General features: G+C 40.1%; 1 long non-coding RNA gene across 1 annotated transcript in view; it reads left to right on the forward strand.

Moving 5' to 3' along the window:
- The first annotated feature begins 603 nt into the window (after window positions 1–603).
- Window positions 604–21325, forward strand: part of LOC141547002 (uncharacterized) — a 50324-nt gene continuing 29602 nt past the window's right edge. The window contains exons 1-2 of the long non-coding RNA XR_012483489.1: window positions 604–795; window positions 15829–15954. This is a non-coding gene — a long non-coding RNA (uncharacterized LOC141547002). The remainder of the gene's footprint in view (window positions 796–15828; window positions 15955–21325) is intronic.

Below are 21325 nucleotides of genomic sequence, written 5' to 3' on the forward strand. Positions count from 1 at the left end.
TTGAGTGACTTGTCCAGGATCACACAGTAATGAGTGTCAAGTGTCTGAGACCAGATCTGATCTGAGTCCAAGATCAGTACTTTATCCACTGCACTACCTAGCTGTCCCTCCGAGTCTCCATTCTCTTCTCTGCAAATGAGGGTCTTAGGGCCACCAGACCAAAACCCCCCATGATGCATCAGTCTATTGCCAGCTTGAATATTTACATATATGTATATATAATATATAAATATATATACATATACATGTATGTGTATGTGTGTATATATATATATTATGTGTGTGTATATATATATGTATATCTTCTCTCTCTCTCTCTTTATATATATATATATATATATATATATATGTAACTCCTGTTGCTTCAGTGAGGTTGGGGATTAGTAAGTCAGGCAAGAATTTGGTTTCTGGGTCTTGTAAGTTCTTGCTTCACGCCACTGGATTCCACATAATCCCCCGTGTGGTGTAACCAGAGCCGCTCCTGTCTCAGCCAGGGCCGTGATACAGTGCCCGAGTCATCGAGGAGGATGGATGGGGGCGGGAGGGGGGGCAGAGAATGATTTTTGGCCGGGAAGCTGCATTCCAATTAGTCCCGGAGAAGGCTTTGCACGTACTCATTGACCTGGGAGCCAACTGGATACTGTGACAGAAAACGAGGATGCAAACAGGGAAGCAGAGAGCTCGATGTGGGGGAAAGGACATTGTACCGATTCGAGGTTACAGGGTGGCCGATCTTTGCTTCAATAGAAGGAAGAATTTCCTAAGGAGGCTAAATGAAAGCGACGGTGGCAATAGGTAGGGAGCTCCCCAGCAGTGCTGGGACTCAGGCAGAGGGGAGGTAAAGCCTGGAAGTGGAAGATGGGGCTCACACCTTGGAAAGGGGCTTGGACTGTTTGCTTTCCGAGGGTCTTCTATATCATTCTAACTGAGAATTTCCGTGTGAGATCCCTGATTGTTGATACAGGAACCCAAGCCCTAGGATAGGAAGGGGGTAATGTCCAGAACTTGACTGGATGTGTCATCAGAAGTCCTGGGTTTGAATCCAGGTTCAGCTCCCCATCCTCCCACCTCGTTTCTGCAAAGTCTCTGACTGTGGTCAAGTTCCTTTCCCTTTCCAGAATTTTAGCTTTGTCATTTCTTAAGCAGGAATGATTCCTGCTTTGCCAGATTTACAAGATTGTGGTGAGGATGGAAAATCACCTCTTCTGACAAGCTCTCCTGGGCTTTCTTCACCTTTTTCAGGTTACCTTGCAATCCTTCCCAGTAGAAGAGAATCTCCTAGAGGGCAGGAGCTATATCATTTTTATCTTGCACACACTAGGCATCAGGCAACTATTGAATTCAGTTGAACTGCACAATGCCAGAAGGGCCTGTGGAACAAACAACAGAGAATGTCAGGGCTGGAACTTTTGGGAAGTGCCATTCAGGAGCTGCCTTTTGCAGGTGTTATCACACCTAAGGAGAAGTGACTTTTTTCAGGTTTCGAATTAATGGAAGAACTAAAGAGGAAATTTATTGGGTGCTTTCTATTGATTATTTCAAGTAGATTCCACCTTCCAGATACTCCTTATTCCTGCAAGGATCCTGAACTGCTGGATCATAAGCAACATGTATTATTAATTGATAACTAACTTTTAACAGTTGATAACAGATCAAAGTCTACCCTGTCCCTATTCAAAAAGAAACTTGAATTACAAAATTTCAGGTTCTTTGATAACGTGAGTGATTTTCTGAAGCAAATCTGACTTAGGAGATATTCATGTCCATAGAGCCTGTCTACTGACAGCAATTGTTTGAGGTGTATTTCACCTTGGGCATTTGATGATTCTGTAATTCCCACTAAAGTATTAATGGCTAACAAGTGAAGTCTGGACCCTTCCCAAATGGTGGTGGTGGGGATGGTGGTAAGATGGGTGGGGATGGATTAAACTTGGCACCCAAAGTACACCTAGGAACAATAGGTGCAATTTGAAGAGAGGCCTATGTGTCTGTAAGGCAACTTCCTTAAGATCAGAGCTGTCCAACCATGGAATGGGCAGTTTCTAAAGGTAGGGAACATCCTGTCACCAAAGGTATTAAAGTGAAAGATATTCATCTGTTCCTAAGATCTAGATCAAGGAGAAAGTTTAAAGACTGTTTGGTTCAACCTTTTCCATTTATAGATGAGGAATTGGAAACCCAAAACTTTGAATGATCTGTTCTAGTTCACAAAGGTGATAAGAAACCCTTTTTTTTTGAGGATGTAAAGAGGATTATGCTCTCTAAAAGGTTTCTTCTAACTGAGAAACATCAAAATAACAAGCACTGGGCTTACTTGGGCAGGTAGATCTGGGTTCAGTATGTGAACCCGAACAAGTCACTACATATTTGTGTGCCTCAGTTTTCTCATCTGTAAAAGATGGCCTTAAAGGCGACTTTCAGCTCCAAATTTATGACCTTTGAGCCTATGAATTTTGAGTCTGTGATTTTAGTTTAATGGATGACTTCTTGTGCCAGTGACTTCTTTCTTTTCAGTCTCAGGCTCTTCGTCACCTAAGTTATAAAATGAGGAGGGTGAGACAAATTAGGGGTTCTTAACCTGGGGGTTGTGAACAAGTTTTTTAAAATATATTTTATGACTGTATTTTAATAAAATTAGTTTCTTTCTTCATCTTATGCATTTAAAAACATGGCAACAAAAGGGATCCCCCACGATATCAGAGGGCTCCATTGTACAGAATGGATTAAGAACCCCTGAGTTAAAGATCCCTTAGAATTTTTCAAGGATTGAAGTTTTCTGTTCTAGGCTCTAAAGCCCCTTCAAGCACTGACATCCTCTGTTCTGTGCTCCAAGGGCCCTTCAAATGCAGACATTTTCTGTTCTCTGTTCCAGTGTTCTCTGTTCTGGGTTCCAAAGCCCCTTCATGCACTGACATTCTGTTTTGGGCTCAAAAGCCTCTGCAAGTACTGATGTTCTCTGTTCTAGGCTCAAAGGCCCCTTCAAATGCTGACATTCTCTAATATCCCCTATTCCATATCCTAAAGCCTTCACCAGCTCTGACATGTAGTAAAATACTAGTCTTTCTCTATGTGATTTCAGCTCTGGCTCTGAAACTTGGGGAACAGCCCAAAAATCTGACTACTGTTTTCTGTTGGGACTGCTGGCGGGCTCCGGGTCTCCTGCCTCTGGGATCAACACAACTGCCAACTCTACACATTCGGCAGGAGATAAAAGTTGAGTTAAAAACAAAAACCATGAAATTTTAAAGCTGTGAATGATTCATTCTCTTTTGCAATTTTTTTTTCTGCTGGCCCAGGTTAAGGGACTTAGGAAGCCAGACCAGACTCCTGTTTATAAGTAGATACAGGGAGGTATCTCCTGGGTATTCCTATCCTTCAAGGTGTAACTCAAGGGCCACTTCTCCCAGTAAGCTTTTCCTAGTCCTCCTTCAATTATTATCTCTTGGCCAGTCCTATTCTCCCCTCCACTGATGGGGAGTTCAGTACTTTCAGGAGCAGTCTATCCCTTTATTGAACAGTTCAGATTTTTCCTACCTTTGTATTTATCACAAGAACATTTTGCATTGTGACTAAACTTTGATTTCATATAATAATCATAAAAGGCTGTGTGAAAACAGTTTTTTAATGGTTTACCAAGAGCTTTACAGTGTGAACATGACTTTATTGAAGGCTTAACAGTTTGTAAAGCTCTTTCATTTACAAAGCTCGCAAAGCACTTTATAGGTTATGAAGCTCTTTGGAGTTTACAAAGTATTTTCCCATCCGTTACCTCATTTAATCCACACAAGAGCCCAATGAGCAAGCCAGAGAAGAAATTATTACGTGTCTTAGCACAGTATGGGCTGGTAAGCATGATGTGTTCTGGAAATAGCAAAATTGGAAGAAGTGATCCTTAAGACTAAGGAATGAAGTCCCGGAGTCTGAGCATAGGAAAGGATCTCCAATGGCGTAGACAAGTTGTACCTGATAGGAATTACCCCACACAACAAAGTCATCTTACTTGGAGACCTCTTGTGATGGGAAGCCCTTTTATTCTCCAGGAAACCCATTCTCCTTTGTGTCATCTCTTATTTTTAAGAAGCTAGTTCTTATCATAAAATCAATGTTTCTATCTATTGTTTGTTCATAGGTCTGTCTTTTTGTGAGTAAACAGATGGCTTTTCAATTACTTCATGATGTAGGTGCTGGGTAGGTAGTGCAATGGTTAGAGAATAGGCTGGAGTCAGGAGGGACTGCGTTCAAATCTTGACTTGGACACTTGTGGGCCAGTGACTAAGCTCTGTGTACCTTAGTTTTTTCACCTGCAAAGTAGAGATAATAATAGCACCTAGCTGCCAGATTGTTGTGAGGATAAAATGAGATAATATTTGTAAACTACTTTGCAAAACTTAAAATCTACATAAATCTTGGCTAGTATGTGTGAGTTTTTACAAAATGCTTTCTTCACAACTCTGCAAGGTAGGAGGTAAAAAAGTGTTCTTATTCCCATTTTATAGATAAGAAAATAGAGTAGTAATAAATAGAATGTTAGAATTCTTCTTAGTAGTAAGAAGAATAGAATTCTTCTTAGTAGTAAGAAGAAGGTTTACAACGAGTGTTACATATGCTAACACATTTAAGCCTCCCAACAACCCACTGAGGCAATCAAAAGACTTAATTCTTGCTACATTCAGCTGATGAAATCACAGATCCATGTCCAAGAGAGGGTGGTTTGTGAATAGTTGGGCAGCTGCCAAACATCAGAGGCAACAGAGTAGGAGAAAGAGAATAGGTTTTGAAGCAGGAGACTTGCTCTACTTCTAATTACCTGTGACCTTGAGTAAGTCCCTTTGCCCAAGTAATCCTCAGTTTCCCTTTCTTCTAAGTCCCAAAAAAGTGGACTTGTACTACCTAGGAGGACTATTATGGGCTAAGTCCTTTGTAAGCCTTAAGATGCTATAAATAATAAATATAGCTAGAATTTAAACAATCCTTATGGGCTTGCAGAGTATTTTTACAAATATCTCATCAGCCTTACAACAGTCCTGGGAAGTAGATGTGATTATTACCTCCATTTCCCGGATGAGGAAACTGAGGCAGACAACAGTTAAGTAATTTGCCCAGGATCACATAACTAGTAAATGTCTGAGACAGGGTTCAAGCTGCTGATTTTTTTTGGTTACATATGTGCAATTCTTTTAAACATATTTCCATATTTATCATATTGTGCAAGAAAAATCAGGTCAAAAGGGAAAAAAAAACCTCAAAAAAGGAAAAAAAAAACCTAAGGAAACAACAACAAAAGGTGAAAATACTTGCTCTGATCTATATTTAGTCTCCATAGTTCTCTCTCTGGATGTGGATGGCACTTTCCATCACGGGTCTGTTGGAATTGCCCTGAATCACCTCATTGTTGAAAAGAGTCACGTCCATCACAGTTGATCATCACGTAATCTTCTTGTAGCTGTGTACAATGTTCTCTTGGTTGTACTCACTTCACTCAGGCTGCTGATTATTTTTAATGGTGTCATCACATTCCACTGTGGACCAATGAGCTCCCTTAGATCCCTCCAGCTGCCCACGTTCTGGGGGAAAAGAGCCAGTATGGCTTGTTTCCCAAGTTGAAGCCCCCATAGGTTTATTGTACTTCCATCTTCTTCTTGGGGGTCCCACTTCATCAGCCCAGCAACCCCCATCAGAGTCAGCCCCTGGACCTTTATTTGAAGGGGACAAAGTACAGTATATGTGGGGGTAGTCAGTTACAGGAACCAAGCTTCCCATTTCTCAGTGGGCTTGGCAGCAGTTGAAAGGATACAACTGCGTCTTCCAGCTGCTAGGGTTCGGGGACCTTCCAGTCATCCATCTCTCCTGACCCCAGCCTCGTAGGTCAGGCAGCTAGCTCTTCCTCGATCACTCACCCCTTACTTCCCTGGCCCTAGAAGGCTTAGCTATGTATTTCTCGAGATCCTTTGGTCCCTAGAGGAACAGGGCTCTTTAATAATGACAATAATAGCTTTCACATGGCAATTTAAGGCTTGTAAAGCACTACACGTGTTATCTCATCTCTGGGGAGCTGGAAGGGATTTTAGAAGCCATCTTGTCCAAGCTCTCACTTAACAGATGAGGATATTGAGACCCAGGTCACCTAATGAATGGGATGTCTGAATCCTGGTCCTCAGCTTCCAGGGCTAGGGCCCTTTTCCATCCTACCGAGCTGCAGGTGCCTCCCCAGCAGTGACCCTGACAGGATGACAGTACAAGAGTTGTTTATACCCATTTTTGAGATAAGAAACTGAGATTCAGAGCAGATCAATAACTTGGTCAGAATCTCAAGGATCAAGTAAGCAAATGACAGCCTTGGGATTTGAACTCAGATCCCTTGGGTACAAGGCAAGGGTTCTGTCTTTTTTCTTCATCAGTCACATGCTAGGTTGCTCCTCTTCTGCTCCTCTCTCAGTAAACCCAAGGGTCTTGTGAAAGTTCCTAATTTCCTCATAATTCATCCTCCCCCAACCCCCAGCACATTAAACACTTTCATCCTGACCCCACATCCTGTTTTACTATTGACCTAGCCCTTGCATTATTGAAATCACAGACTTCCAGGATTGAGAAGCACCCCAGAGGACATTAATCCAAACTCTGCCTGAATCACAAATCCCCTCTAAAACTTAGTGAGTGATCCAATGACTTCTTGGACTTCTCCAGTAACAGAGCCCATCACCTGTGGAAGTTACCAGGACCACTTTTGGACAGTCCTGACAGGAAATCCTTCCTTTTGCTAAGCTGAAATCTGCTTTTTGGCAACACCCTATCTCCTCTCCCCTTTTGAGGGCTAGGAAAAATACACTGTACCCTTCTCCTCCACACCAAAGTCACTCACATAATTAAAGATGGCCATCATGACCACACACCCTTCCAATCCCCCATTCTCTTCTCCAGGTTAAACATCCCCAACTGATTTTTTCTATAGCTGCTCCCCAGCCACCCCCCTCCTCTGGACATCCCAGTTTGTCATCATGCTTTTTAAGGTGCAAGTGTAAAGAGTTCTGGGCTTGTTCTAAGACCCTTCCCAGACATTCTGATATTCTATTATTTTAAGTCCTAAGGCTTAGCATGAAGTTCTGACATTTTCTGAGCTCATGAAAGATTCTATAAGATGAAAATTGAAGGAGTTTTCAGTCCATCATCCAGATGTTTTGGCTTCAGTTCCTCACCCAGATGGTCTGGCTATATAATTCCTCATCCAGGTCCCTTTGCCAAAGTTCTGTATATGTGGAAACATCTGGGGATGGACAGAATTTTCCAGTGCATAGCCAGATGTGAGGCTGCATGTAGACAAGAGGCAATTCATTTCTGGTGAATTTTATTTTTGGTTACCTTCATCCTTTTCGTTCTATTCCACTATGGGATAGCATTAGTCTACAGAATTCTTCCTTATATGGATTTGAAATATGTCCCCTGATAACTCTACCCCCCCACTGGTCCTACTGCTGCTTTCTGGGGACAAACAAAGCAAATCTAGCTCCTCTTCAAAATGTCAACCTTTCAGTTATTGGCTGGAGTTCAGTGGATTTGAAGACAAGAGATGTGAGTATAATAATAATAATTAATGATAGTAATAATAATATTCGTATAGCTCTTTAGATTTTGTAAAGAGTTTCACGTATATCATTTCAGCCAAGTCCCAACTAGTCTCTTTACCTGTTGTATGGCCTTAAGTAGATCACACTCCTCTCTTGAGACCCTTAGTTTCCTCTTCCGTGAAATGGAGATAACTATTTCAAAGGCTTATGAAGGGGACAATACTTTCTAAAATGCTTTGGAAATGTGAGCTCTTAGTACTTAAAAAAGACTCTTACTTCGAATAAAGTCTTCTTGCCTGGCTAAAACACTTCTTTCCACCCAATCTACTCTGCAATGGCCCCTGAACTCCCACTATCCTAGATTGCCTTCCTCTACATTTGCTCAACTAAAGTCAGAACTCTAGATTTGATGGGGCAAACACCAAGTAGAATAAAACTATCAATCTCTCACTAACTTTTACTAGATCCCTTCCATCTTCATTTTCCTGCAATTCTCATCACTCTGTCACATTCTCATACACTTACAGTGTAATATCTCAGTTAACTAGAGCTCACTTATCCAATAGTCTTATCTATAAGGCTCCATCTTCAAAAGGGGAAGAAAGCAAGGTCAAAAAGTTTTTGAAGAGACAAATAGTGTCTAAATACAGTCTAAAGATGGTCTAAATATGGTGTCTATATATGATTTTTTGAATAAGTTTTTATTGTTTTTTGAATTATTCTTGGCTTTCCCATCATATCATCGTTTGCTTTTTCTCCCTAAGAGCCATTCCATTTACAAATAGTATCTTTTAAAAGTTGGGGAGAAATCATCATAAATGATTAATACATTGAAAAAATTGTGTACTGTGTAACACTTGAGGACCTTTGATCTCCAATAAAGGGGATGAGAATTGTTTTCTCATATCTCTTCTGTTGAGCCACGTAACTGTCTTGTTTTGTGTATGTATGTGATTTTTCAATATTCTCTGTGTAGGCTTCTAATGTTAGATGCAGAGGTTCTCACTTGGAGCCTCATTTTATCCACTAAACCTGGTGACCTAGAGATAATGGTTAAGTTATGTTCAACGAATTTCACTGGAGAAGTCGGCAACAATTTTTAGCATGGTAGAAAGGACATCGGGTTCAAAAAATCTGGATTTGAGTCCTTGCTCAGAATCTTGGCTAATTATTTTTCCTCTCTGAGTTCCAATTTCCTCCTATGTAAAGGTAAATGGATATTATGATACTTGCTCTGTCTCCCTTTCTGAGCTGATATGAGGAAAATAGAATCTAGATCTGGAAAGGACCTTTGAAATAATTTATTCTAAGTCTCTCATTTTACAGATAAGGAAACTGAGACCCCAAGCAGGAAGGGACTGTGTTAGGATCACTCAGGTGATAAACAGTAGAATTGCAATGTGAACGGAGGTCTTTGGACTCAAACACAATACTCCTTTCATTCTCCTTCACATTCACGTATGTGTGTGTATGTATATGTCACATGTGTGTATGCAATTCTTACTTCTGAAATATAAACCTTTGGCTCTAAAAGGCTCAAATCCTCAACTATCTGAAAAATTCTTATATTGTGGGTGAGCTGTCTGGATAAGCTGCCCATGTTTTCAATCAATAAACATTTATTAAGTACCTACTATGTGCCAGGCACTGTGCCAAGTTCTGGGGATACAAAAAGAGATAAAAGATAGTTCTTGAACTCATGAAGCTGACCATCTAATGGCAAGACAACACGCAAATAAATATTCAAAGCTGTTTATTGCTGTATCTTTCTCCCTTCCTTGTCTCTCTCAAGAAAAGAATTTCAGAAGGATACAAGTTGGGAGGTAGAGGCAGTAGCCATAGTGTCAGTCAGCCAAAAAAAATGTATCAAACACTTACATGCCAGATACTGTGCTTAGTTCTGGGGATACAAAATGAAGCAAAAGATAGTTACTAACTTTAAAGAGCTTACAATCTAAAGAACAGATGATGAGAGGGTTGAATTTAGGATCTAGGGAGATCTGAATGGGTTCAAACCCTGACTCAGACTCACTGTCTGAACCTACTTAATTTCTCTGAAGGTTAGGAAATTCCCCAATAACAGTAAAGATGGGATAAATAGGAAAAAATAAATAAGAATGCCAAGAGCCAAGAGAGGAAGTGTCCTTTTTTTCCTCTTTAAAAAATTATTTTTAAAAAATTTTATAATTATAATTTTTTGACAGTACATATGCATAGATAATTTTTTACATTTTCCCTTGCACTCCCTTCTGTTCCGATTTTCCCCTTCCTTCCCTCCACCCCTTCCCCTAGATGGCAGGCAGTCCCATGCATGTTAAATGTGTTATAGTATATCCTAGATACAATATATGTGCGCAGAAATGAATTTCTTGTTGCACCGGAAGAATTGGATTCAGAAGGTAAAAGTAACCTGGGTAGAAAGGTAATAGTGCAAACAGTTTACACTCATTTCCCAGTGTTCCTTCTCTGGGTGTAATGAGATGAAGTGTCTTGATTATACGAGAGCCAAAAGCTCAGTGTCACCAGATGGAAGAATATATATGTATATGAGAAGACTGAAAAGGTAGAAGGGGATTGATTTAAGAAGGACTTTGAATGCTAAATAAAACATTTTGTGTTTGATTCTGGAAGCAATAGGGAACTACAGAAGTTTATTGAGTAGTGGCAGGGGGTGAGGGCTAGAGTAGGTGAGTGTGTGTGACATGATTGAATCTGTACTTCAGGAAAATCATTTTAGTGAGTGAAGGGGGAATCTGTTATAAATATCAAGCTTCAAGTTCAGGGTTGACATCCAGCTGCCAAACTTCCCAATAAGCCCCCCTCCCTCTTTAGGAAGGGACAGCCCTGCCTAGAAAGCCAGTGATTCCCTGAATGAAAATAATCCTGGTGTTCTTGAAGTCAAACAGCTGGTTCTGGCTGGCTGGGTTCAGGGTGTGAAAAGGTGAGTACAATGTGACTCTCCTATAGGGATGGTTTTTAACATCCCACTGGGGACAGCCTCGGATTTCTTCCCTAGAGTCACACACAACTCAGCTGCTCTGCTCAAGGAGCCTCTCAGAGCTTATACTAATCCACCACGTGTGCAAAGAGCTTTACTGGCCCTATTCTGGAAATCTCTCATATCATTAATGGCACTTTCAGCCCGCAATCCTATACAGCAGGTAGGGGGGCAATGTTATTGTAACCCATTTTACAAGATGGGAAACTGAGGCTTAAGATTTGAAGTGACTGCCAATCAAACTGCCAAAAATTATCTTAGACAGCTAGAAAAAGTAATAATATAATTCATCTGGAAGAACAAAAGGTCAAGAATATCAAGAGAATTGATGAATAAAAAAAATAGAAAAGATGGTGACTTAGCAGTACTAGACCTAAAACTATATTATAAAACAGGAGTCATCAAAACCATTCGGTACCATCCAAGAAATAGAATGGTGGATCAGTGGAATAGGTTAGATACACATGGCACAATAATCAGTGACTATAGTAATCTAGTATTTGATAAACCCCCAGTCTCCAGCTTCTGGGATAAGAACTCAGTATTTCACAAGAATTGCTGGGAAAACTGGAAAATAAAATGTTAGAAACTCAACATAGACCCACATTTCCTACTATATACCAAAATAAAGTCAAAATTTGTGCATAAAGAGTGATATCATAAGCAAGTTAGGAGAGCAAGGGGTAATTTACCTATCAGAACTTTGGAGAAAGGAGGAATTAATGACCAAAGAAGATCTAGAGAACATTATGAAATGCAAAATGGACAACTTTGATTACATTAAATTAAAAAGTTTTTGCATAAACAAAACCAGCAGAAACAAGATTAAAAGGGAAATATAAATCTGGGGGGGGGAATTTTCAAAGTCAGTGTTTCTGATTAAGGTCTCATTTCCAAAATATATAAAGAACAATGTCAACTTTATAAGAATTCAAGCCATTCTCCAATTGATAAATGGTCAAAGGATATAAGCAGACATTTTTTAGATGATGAAATTAAGACCATCTAAATCATATGAAAAATGCTCTAAATCACTATTGATTAAAGAAATGCAAATTAAAACTCTAAGGTATCATTTCACACATCTAAGATTGGCTAAAATGTTAGGGAAAGATAATGATAAATGTTGGAGGGGATATGGGAAAAGTGGGAAACTAATGCATTGTTAGTAGAATTGTGAACTGATGCATCCATTCTGGAGAACAATTTGGAATTATGCCCAAAGGGCTATCAAACTGTGCATATCCTTTGAACCAGTAGTGTCACTACTGGGTCAGTATCCAAGGAAACCATTAAGGAGGGGAAAGGACCCACATGTGCAAAATGTTTGTAGCAGTTCTTTTTGTGGTAGTAAATAATTGGAAATTTAGTAGATGCCCATCAATTGGAGAATGGCTGAACAAGTTGTGGTACATGACAGTAATAGAATATTATTGTTCTATAAAAAATGATGAACAAGCTGATTTTAGAAAGTCCTGAAAAGATGTACATGAACTGATGATGAGCTAAACAAGCAGAACCAGGAATACATTGTACACAATAAAAGCAAAAATGTGCGATGATCAATTATGAAAGACTTGATTCTTCTCAGTGGTTCAGTGATTCAAGGCAAACCCAATAAACTGGATGAAAAACTCCATTTGCATCCAGAAAAAGAGCAATGGAGATTGAATGTAAATCAACACATGCTATGTTCACTTCATTTTCTGTTGTTGTTGTTTTTTCCCCTTTCCCACGGTTTTTCCTTCTTATTCTGACTTTTCTTTCCCAATGTGATTCATAAAGCAATGTGTATTTGAAACTTAGTTAGTTAATTAATTTTTTAAAAATTGATTTGAAGTGATTAGACTACCAAGTCCTAAATTTCCCTGGTTTTGAAACCAGCACTTTTTTCTCATCTCTCTGCTTGTTTTTTGATTCTTCAAAGAGACTTTCAAGGAAGAGAGTGATCTATTACTCTAAAAAACCTATCTGAATCAGAAAGACTTTGTTTCAATAACCAAATCCCCATCACCCCCACATTCTAATTCTGACCTTGAGTCAGATAGGAAGGTATTTAATCCACTATCTCTTCCAGTACAAGAGTCACCTCTATGGATGACAGGAGATGGCAGGAAGTTCAATACTTGTGAGGGCAGTCACTTCCCTTGTGGGACAGTTCTGTTTAAATTGAAATCTGCTTCTTTGTATCTTTGCCCTCATCCTCAGTTGCATCTAGATTTGCCTCTTGAGTCCAAGCCAAACAAATTTAATATTGCTTCCCCTTGAGGCAGCTAGCTGGTAAGATGGGTAGAACATGGAGCCTGGAGATAGGAAGACCAATCTGGCTTCAGATATAGTACTAGCTCCAGGCAAATCATTTAATTCTCATCTTTCTTAGTTTCCTCAGTGGAGATAATAATAACACCTACTTTATAAGGGTGTTGTTTCAAATTATATATTTGTAAAGAGTTTAGTATAGCAGCTGGCACAAAGTAGGTGCTTAATAAGTGCTTGTTTTCTCCCTCCCTCTCTTGATCCCTTCTTCCTTCCTTCTTTCTCTCCTCCTCCCTCCTTCCATTTCTCCCTTCCTTTCCCTCCCTCCCTTCCTTCCTTCCTTCCTTCCTTCCTTCCTTCCTTCCTTCCTTCCTTCCTTCCTTCCTTCCTTCCTTCCTTCCTTCTTTCTTTCCTTCCTTCCCATCCTTTCAGATGCTTAAAGATAGTCCCTCATACAAGAATACAAGATATCTTTTCTCCAGGCTAAACATTCTTATTTCATCTAGCTCTTTTTTATATTACATGGTCTCAAGTCCCCTATCCATTCTGCTCACTCTCCTCAGGATATACTCTTTCCTTAAAGGTGGTGTTCAGAATTGAGCATAATACTTAGCTGTGGTCTGACCAGAGCAGGAGATGCAGGACTGAAATCTACTTCATTTTAGACACTTTGCCTTCATTTTTTAAAATAGTTTTTATTTACCAGATATATGCATGGATAATTTTACAACATTGACAATTGCTAAACCATTTGTTCCAATTTTTCCCCTCGTTCCCCTTCCCCCCCAGATGGCAGGTTGACCAATACATGTTCAATATGTTAAAGTATAAATTAAATACAATATATGTATACATGTCCAAACAGTTGTTTTGCTGAACCAAAAGAAACGGACTTTGAAATAGTGTACATTTAGCCTGTGAAGGAAATTTTGCCTTCATTTTAAAATAAATTTTTATTGACAGCTTTTATTTTTATATCACATATTATTATATATACTATATATTTATTATATCATATACATTTTCCCTGTATCTCTCCCCTCATTCTCTCCCAGAAAGGTATCCCTTATAATAAAGAAAAGAAGGAAAAAAGCAAAAAAACCTAACTACCCCATCAAAAAAGGCTGATGTATACAGTGCTTCACATCCATAGTTCCCCATATATTTAAAGAAGTGGTGTGTAGATCTATTCTCATATCTCATATTTGGAACCGAGTTTGGTTACTACAATTTTGGCAATGTTCAGTTTCTGTTGTTTGTTGTTTTTTAACCATTGACATTATTACAGTCGTCGTGCATATTATTTTTCTGTTTCTGCTCACTTCATTTTGTATCATTTCATATGTCTTCCCAAGCTTCTTTGCATTGATTATAATAATTATTATATTATTGTGGCTAATTATAATCAGCTCAGAAATGCTCTATTATATTTATGCATAGCAACTTGCTTAGCCACTCCCCAACTGATGGATATCTACTTTTCTCCAATTCTTTGTTACCACATATAAAATTACTATTAGTAATCTTTCTTTTTTTGTCAATGACCACTTTATGCTTTATGCCTACCAGTGGAATCTCTGAGGAGAATGGAATGGAAATATTAATATTTCTCTTCCTGTATCTCTAAACTATTTTCCAAAATGGTTGAATCAATTCACAGCCTCCACCAACAATGTATTAGTGTGCCTGTCTCTTCACAACCTTTTCAAAACTGATTATTCTTACTTTTTGCTATCTTTGCCTGACTGCTGGGTGTAAGGTTAAATCTCAGAATTGTTTTTGTTTGTATTTCTCTTATTTATAATTTGGAGCATTCTCTCAAATCATCATCATTAGTTTACAATTTGGGGTAAACACTTCATATGTATATTATCTAACACCATGTCTTTTTAAATACATCCTACAATCATATCATTAATATAAATTAATGTTGACTAATGCATCTGATCATTCATATTAACTGAACCATAACTCAAGGAAATGAGTGCTCGTCAAAAATATTTGCTATTGTCAAAGAAGAGATTCAGCTCATAGTTCAAGTGGAAAAAAAAGATTCCAAAGATAAGATGAGAGCCTTTAAATGCTCCTGATTCTGGATCATATGGTGCTAGTTACAGCAGGTCCCAGCACATTGGAAAACTTTCTAAATAGATCCATAATGATTCAGAGGATTCCATCTAATAACCCAGGAAAAAAACAAAATGGATTTAAATTTTTATTTTTCAGATGACTATGTGTAGCAGAATGGATTTGTCCATAGCACTTTCCCATCAGTACTTATATATCTTCGATACTGTATATGAACAATAAATTGGAGAGGGGAAGCGATGTCTATAGTTTAACATAACATCAATATACATCCTTCTTTCCCTTCTATATCTAGATATGCATCCTTTCTTTCCTTCGACATCTCGATATACATCCTTTCTTCTTCTCAATTTCTTAATATTCACTCTTTTTCCTCTTTTTGTCTCAATACGCATCCTTCCTTCCCCTCTATATCTTGATATGCATCTTTTCTTTGTTTATTTTTACATACGTCTTTTCTTCCCTTCTAGATCTTGATATACATCCTTTTCTCCTCTCAATTTCTTGTTATGCATCTTTTCTTCCATTCTATATCTCGATATATATCTTTTCTTCCTCTCAATTTCTTGATATTTATCCTTCCTTCCTCTCTATGTTTCAATATGCATCCTTTCTTCTTCTCTATGTTTCAATATGCATCCTTTCTTCTTCTCTATGTCTCAATATGTATCCTTTCTTCCTCTATAAATCAAGGAGTTCAAGTTAGATCACCACTTCTAAGGTTCTTGCCAATGGTAGCATAATACTCCAAGGTGTGTTCTGCTCCTGATCTTTGGGGTTCTTTATTATTATATTTATATTGAGGTGATTCTGCATTTCGGTGATTATGGTACTTTAGCTGTACGAGCATCTGTGCATGTTTTTCAGGCATGCACTTTTGATTTCCACTGATGTCATCTCCTACTAAATATTCCTCTCATATAGAACTCTTCTCGATGACCAAGAAGTGCAATTAATTCAGCAAAGCAAACTGAGCCATTGACCATGTCTAATGCAGCATAAGCCTCATTCTGCTCTGCAGCCCACCATGTCTCTACCAAAAGAAGAGAGGTATGTTTTCTCATTTGTTTTGGTTCTAGGTTTTAGCGGTTCCATGATTTCATCATTCTGTAATTCCGTGGTTCTCAGGGGTCCCCCCTCCCCAGAGCTGCTGCTCTCTTCCAGCACCCAGGACAGACCACGAATAATTAGCTGAAATAGGGAGAGATGTGCTTTATAAAAAGAGGGGTGGGTGATACCGCCTGCCAATCCCTAACCATGTTCCAGACCCAGAGGCAACAGCAAAACCACGAGCACGCACTAAGCAACCCTCCCCCTGCCCCAGAGACTGAAGCTCTGGAGAAGCCACATAGCCAGGCGACTGACTGTCCTCCTCCAGTGCCTTGTTCACATCTGGGAGCCACCTTAGTAGGAGGAGCAAGAATGAAGTCTGGATCCAATCATGGCCAGGAGGAGAAAGGGCAGGGCTGCTCCTGCTTATGAGGAATGGGAGGAAAACTCCCAGAACAGCTATTTTTGGTTCCTAGTAACATGAAGTCACAAAAATGTCAGAGCTGGGAGGGATACTAGCTATGATCAAAACTTACCATTTTAGAGAGGAGCAAACTGAGACTCTTTGACAGGATATGACTTATAAAACCATCAAATCTCCAAGTTAGAAAGCATCTCGGTCCAGATTAAATTTGAGCAGAATTTGACTCTATAGTATCCCTAAAATGTATTATGCAGACTCTCCTTTAAAAGTTCAAGTGATGGACTCATTATTTTTCAAGGAGGTCATCATTTTGGACAGCTCTTTTCCAAGGTCATACTAGAGCAACTTAGTGGCAGAACAGTGACAAATCCTTAATTTTCTCCCATATCATGGGGACTGCTGTGGAAGTATGCTGGAGTACATGGACCCCTTTCCTACAATGATGCTTTTAAATGCATAAAACAAAATTCACTGGATTACAAAGGAAACTGTTTAAGTACAATTTACAAAATATAAACTAAAAATCCAATCCACAGATTTCAGGTTAAAAACTTCTGCTTTATACTGTCTTTATGCAATTTATTATTATTATTAATTGAATATCCTGATGTCACAAGGCCCTGAAAACCCAAGAAAGAAGTTATAGGGCAGTAAGCAGGTAGCAACCAATCTTTATTAAACTATAATATTTCAAGAGCTAGCTTGAAATATAAGTATTATTATTATTATTATTATTATTATTATTATTATCATCCTATTAACTGTGATTTCACCTGGCAGCTTCTGAATAACTTACAAAATCTTCAAGAAGTCAGAGTTTGGGTCAAAAACCTAATCCAATTTAATAAGCATTTATTAAACATTTACTATAATCAAGGCACTGTGCTATGTACTGGGAATATGTAGGGGGAAAAAAAGTAAAAGGAAACAAATCTTCCCCTCAAGGGACTTTCATTTTCTCAAGTGGAATACAACATATTAACAGATGAGGGTCCCACCCCTGGTTCTTTGCTTCTTCCTTGGAAATTCCCTTTGGAACAAGCCCCTCTGCCTCTCTTCTCCCATTGACAGTGACCCACACTGGAAAACACCTCCTTTTGGAGAATTTCAGGTCAAAACCAGGGGCAGCAAACCACAGGCCTGCTCGGCTTCCACCTCCTTTCCCTCCCCATCCTCAGAGTCATAAATCAGCCAGGGTGTTTTTTTGACTCTCGGCCCAACTCCCTGCAAAACTGGTGGTCATGAGAAGGTTTGCAATTTTTGGCCGAACAGATTCTGGAGTGGGTTCCAGCCCAGCAACTCCCGATCATCAAAGCAGACCCTCAATCTGCTTCCCTTCCCACCCCAAGCCCACCATACCTTAGATGTTTCTGGCAATCACATCCACCCACATGGGGACAGGGCAGTAAGGAGACTAGACATTTTCCTCCTGGTTCCAACTCATACTCTCTGTGTGGTCTCCTTGGACAATTAAGGTAAGTTGAGGTCAAATTTTTTTTTGCAATGTTGCAGAAAGAGCCCTGAATTTGGGGCTGGAGGTCCTGATTTCAGATGATCCCAGGTCTGCTTCTTGTGACCTCGGTAACTTTGAATGAATCCTTCCCTTGTTCAAGGTTCAGTTTTGCATCTGTAAATTGCGAGTGCTACATCAGACAATCTCTAATCTCTTTTGCAGCTATAAATGTTCACATCCTATGATCTCATGAATAGTTGGGTGCATTGGACACTATGGAAGGAAATGGGAGAAGGAGAAAAGATACAAGTCTGCCTCATTTATCTGGTTGGCTGTTTATAAGGAACCAGCTCCAAAGCTGGAAGTCAGTTCAAAAGGTCTCTGAGTTACCAAATAAATCACTTAATGTCCATACCACTCTATTCAGAACAGAGACTTCAGAACCTATCGGCTTATTATATACACTGTCCAAAGAAGCATGAATAATCTCTGTCTCTCTCATCTTTTCTTCTTGTTCTTGTTCTTCTTCTTCTTGTTCTTCTTCTTCTTGTTCTTTATTATTCTTCTTCTTGTTTTTCTTTCTTCTTCTTCTTGTTCTTCTTTATTCTTCTTTCTTCTTCTTCTTGTTCTTTCTTCTTCTTCTTGTTCTTGTTCTTCTTCTTCTTCATCATCTTCTCTTCTTCCTCCTCCTCCTCTTCCTCCTTTTCCTCCTTTTCTTCCTCCTCCTCTTCCTCCTTTTCCTCCTTCTCTCTTTTTGTCTCTGTCTCTCTCTCTCTTTCCTCTCCTCTCTTCTCCCCCTCTCTTCCTCTCTCTTTCTTCTCTCCCCCTCTCTCTCCTTCTTTCCCTCTCTCCATGTTTACATATCTCTTCTACTTCTTCTCCTTCTCCCCACCCTCACTCTCCCCCCTCAAAGGGAGATGATCTAAGACTTTCCAATTACATTCTTGCTTATGTTGTTGGTGTTCAGTCATCTCACCCACAATCCTATTTGGGGTTTTCTTGGTCAAAATCCCGTAAGGGATTTTCCTTCTCCACCTCATTTTATAGATGAGGAAACTGAGGTAAACAGGGTGAAACAACTTGCCCATGATCAGGCAGCTAATAAGTGTCTGCATCCACTGCAGCAACATTTGAACTCAGGCCTTCCTGACTCCAGGCCAGCACTCTATCCATTTTATCACCTTTTCCTTCACACTTCATTGCTAAGTCTAGAGGTGAATTGTATAGCAATTACATCACGAAAGTTCTGAGACTGAAGGGATCTTTCAAGATCATCTAATTCAGGGCTGCTCAATCTTTTTTGTGTGTTATAGACCCCTTTGTCAATGAAGCCCTCTTTTTAGAATTGTTTTAAATGCAGGGAACAAAATGCATAGGATTACAAAGAAAATCAATCCCATTGAAATTATATATATATATATATTTCCCTCCCCCCTTATCCAAGTTTACATCCATGCTCCCTCCTCTAAATGGAAAAGGCTTCTTGCTCCTGCTCTGATTCCACCCCTTCTTTTTATAGACAGGGTATTGAGACTCAAAGCACCTCTCTGAGCTTACTCCGCTAATTAGCAGCAAAGCCAAGATTCCTCCCCAGGGCCCTTGATTCCCCCCCAGGCACACCACCTACTCCAGCACACGGCTTGCCGCTTAAAGCCAGGCTGGGGCTCCCCATTTGCCTGCCTCCTTGGGCCAGGCCCTGTGCAAGGCTCCTCAGGGAGACCTTTGGATGCCCCTCCCCACAGAGCTGTGCCCTCCCCCCATCTCTTGTTTACCCCACAATCCTTCGGGGTTTTCTGTGTAGCTCGCAGACATCATTCTCTGACTGGGAAATCTTTTCTTTCCTTTCTCTCGTCCACACCGTCCAGATTCCGGGCCTTCTTGTGTCCTAGTCTTTCTTTCTTTCCCCCTCCCCTCACTCCCTGCCCCCTCCCCATCTTTTTTCTCCCCTTTTCCTGGGGACTCCACAAGTGAGTTCTAATTACCCACAGGCCAAAGGACCCTAAAGAGCCTCCTGGTCTATTCTTTGGGGACATTTTATGAACTGTTCAGTCCCCAGCTCCCCTGAGGGAGTCTGATTAAACTAATTACCCTGATTGGCTTGTTTAATCAATTGCTTGCTTTAATTGGGCCCCGCTGCCAGGGACTGGGAGAGTTCACAGTCCGTAATGTGAGAACCACAAGACCCGGGGCAGGCTGGTGACACCGGCAGAGAAAGAGGCCTGGGGTTCCCAAGCTCCGGGTGTGTCTGTGTGTGTGTCTGGGAGGGGGGAGAGTTTAATCAACGCCCGGCGGGCCCCGGGGACCGAGCAGGGGGATTAGGCCCGCCTTTGAATGGGCCCAAGGTTTTAGTGATAATTAAAATTGTCAGCCTTCTCCCCTTCTAAATACACCTCCCCCGCCCGGCCGGTCCCTCTCCCCCCCTCATTAAAGATGCTTCCCCAGTCAGGAATCTGGTCCCCATAGTCTTAGGTAAACACTCCATCTGCCTGGGATGCCTGGCCACAGAATTCCAGGGGGAAGGAGCCCTGGCTTTGCTGTAGGCAGAGGACCCGCTTCATGTAGCCCTGCCCTGCCACTGTGTGACCTGCAGGAAATCAGGCCATTTTCTGGGTCTCGGTTTCCTTCTCTGGAAAATGGACCTCTAAGATTCCAGATCAGTTCTAGACCTGGTCTCTGTGTTGTAAAATTGGGGAAAAAAAACAACCAACCACAGGCTGCTGGGATACCTGGCTTCAAAGCTCTGTTCTGATATTAACTGGGTGACTTTGGGCAAGCTCATTTCTTTTTCAGAATCTCAGTTTCCTCATCATGAAAACGGTGCCAATTTCTGCCTCACCAAATGGAATCTCATCTCTGACACTTCTTTCTGTCTGTGTGATCCTGGACAGTAACTTATCTTTTCTGAGTCTTGTTTTCCTCATCTCTAAATTGAGAGCACTGGGCTAAATGCTATTCAAGGCCCCTTTCATCTCAGAATCTATAATCCTAAGGACCAAACCCTAAGCCGGAGCAAAGTGCAGTACCAGCTCTCAAGAAGACCCCTTCCAGCCACCAGTCTTCCAAAGTGATGAGAGTAAATGTCATGTGACCAGACATTTCTGGAGTATTGTTTGGGGAGGGAAGTCTTTTTTTTTTCTTTCTGTTATTAAAAAAAATTCTTTCCCACTGTCATCCTTCCTATATTCTCCAACTCTCAGAAATTCTTGTGACATTAACCAGTGAGGGGTGGGTTTAAATTATCCATGTAAAAAAATCTGAGTGGAGTCTTTCAATCAAGGAAACAGATTATGGTTCTTTTCCCTTCTTTTTACACATGGTAAACTTGAAATAAAAATTCCACTCTGGATTTAAGCATGAAATTCAGTTCAGTGGTCAGGTCGAAGATTTTAAAAATATATATTCTATGATAACTGCATTAGAGAGGGATGAACAAGGTGTTATGGGAATTCTGAGAAATCAAATCAGCTGGGATGGGAATAGTGGTCCAGAGAAAC

The sequence above is a fragment of the Sminthopsis crassicaudata genome, chromosome 6 (assembly GCF_048593235.1).
Source record: "Sminthopsis crassicaudata isolate SCR6 chromosome 6, ASM4859323v1, whole genome shotgun sequence".
Taxonomy (NCBI): Eukaryota; Metazoa; Chordata; class Mammalia; order Dasyuromorphia; family Dasyuridae; genus Sminthopsis; species Sminthopsis crassicaudata.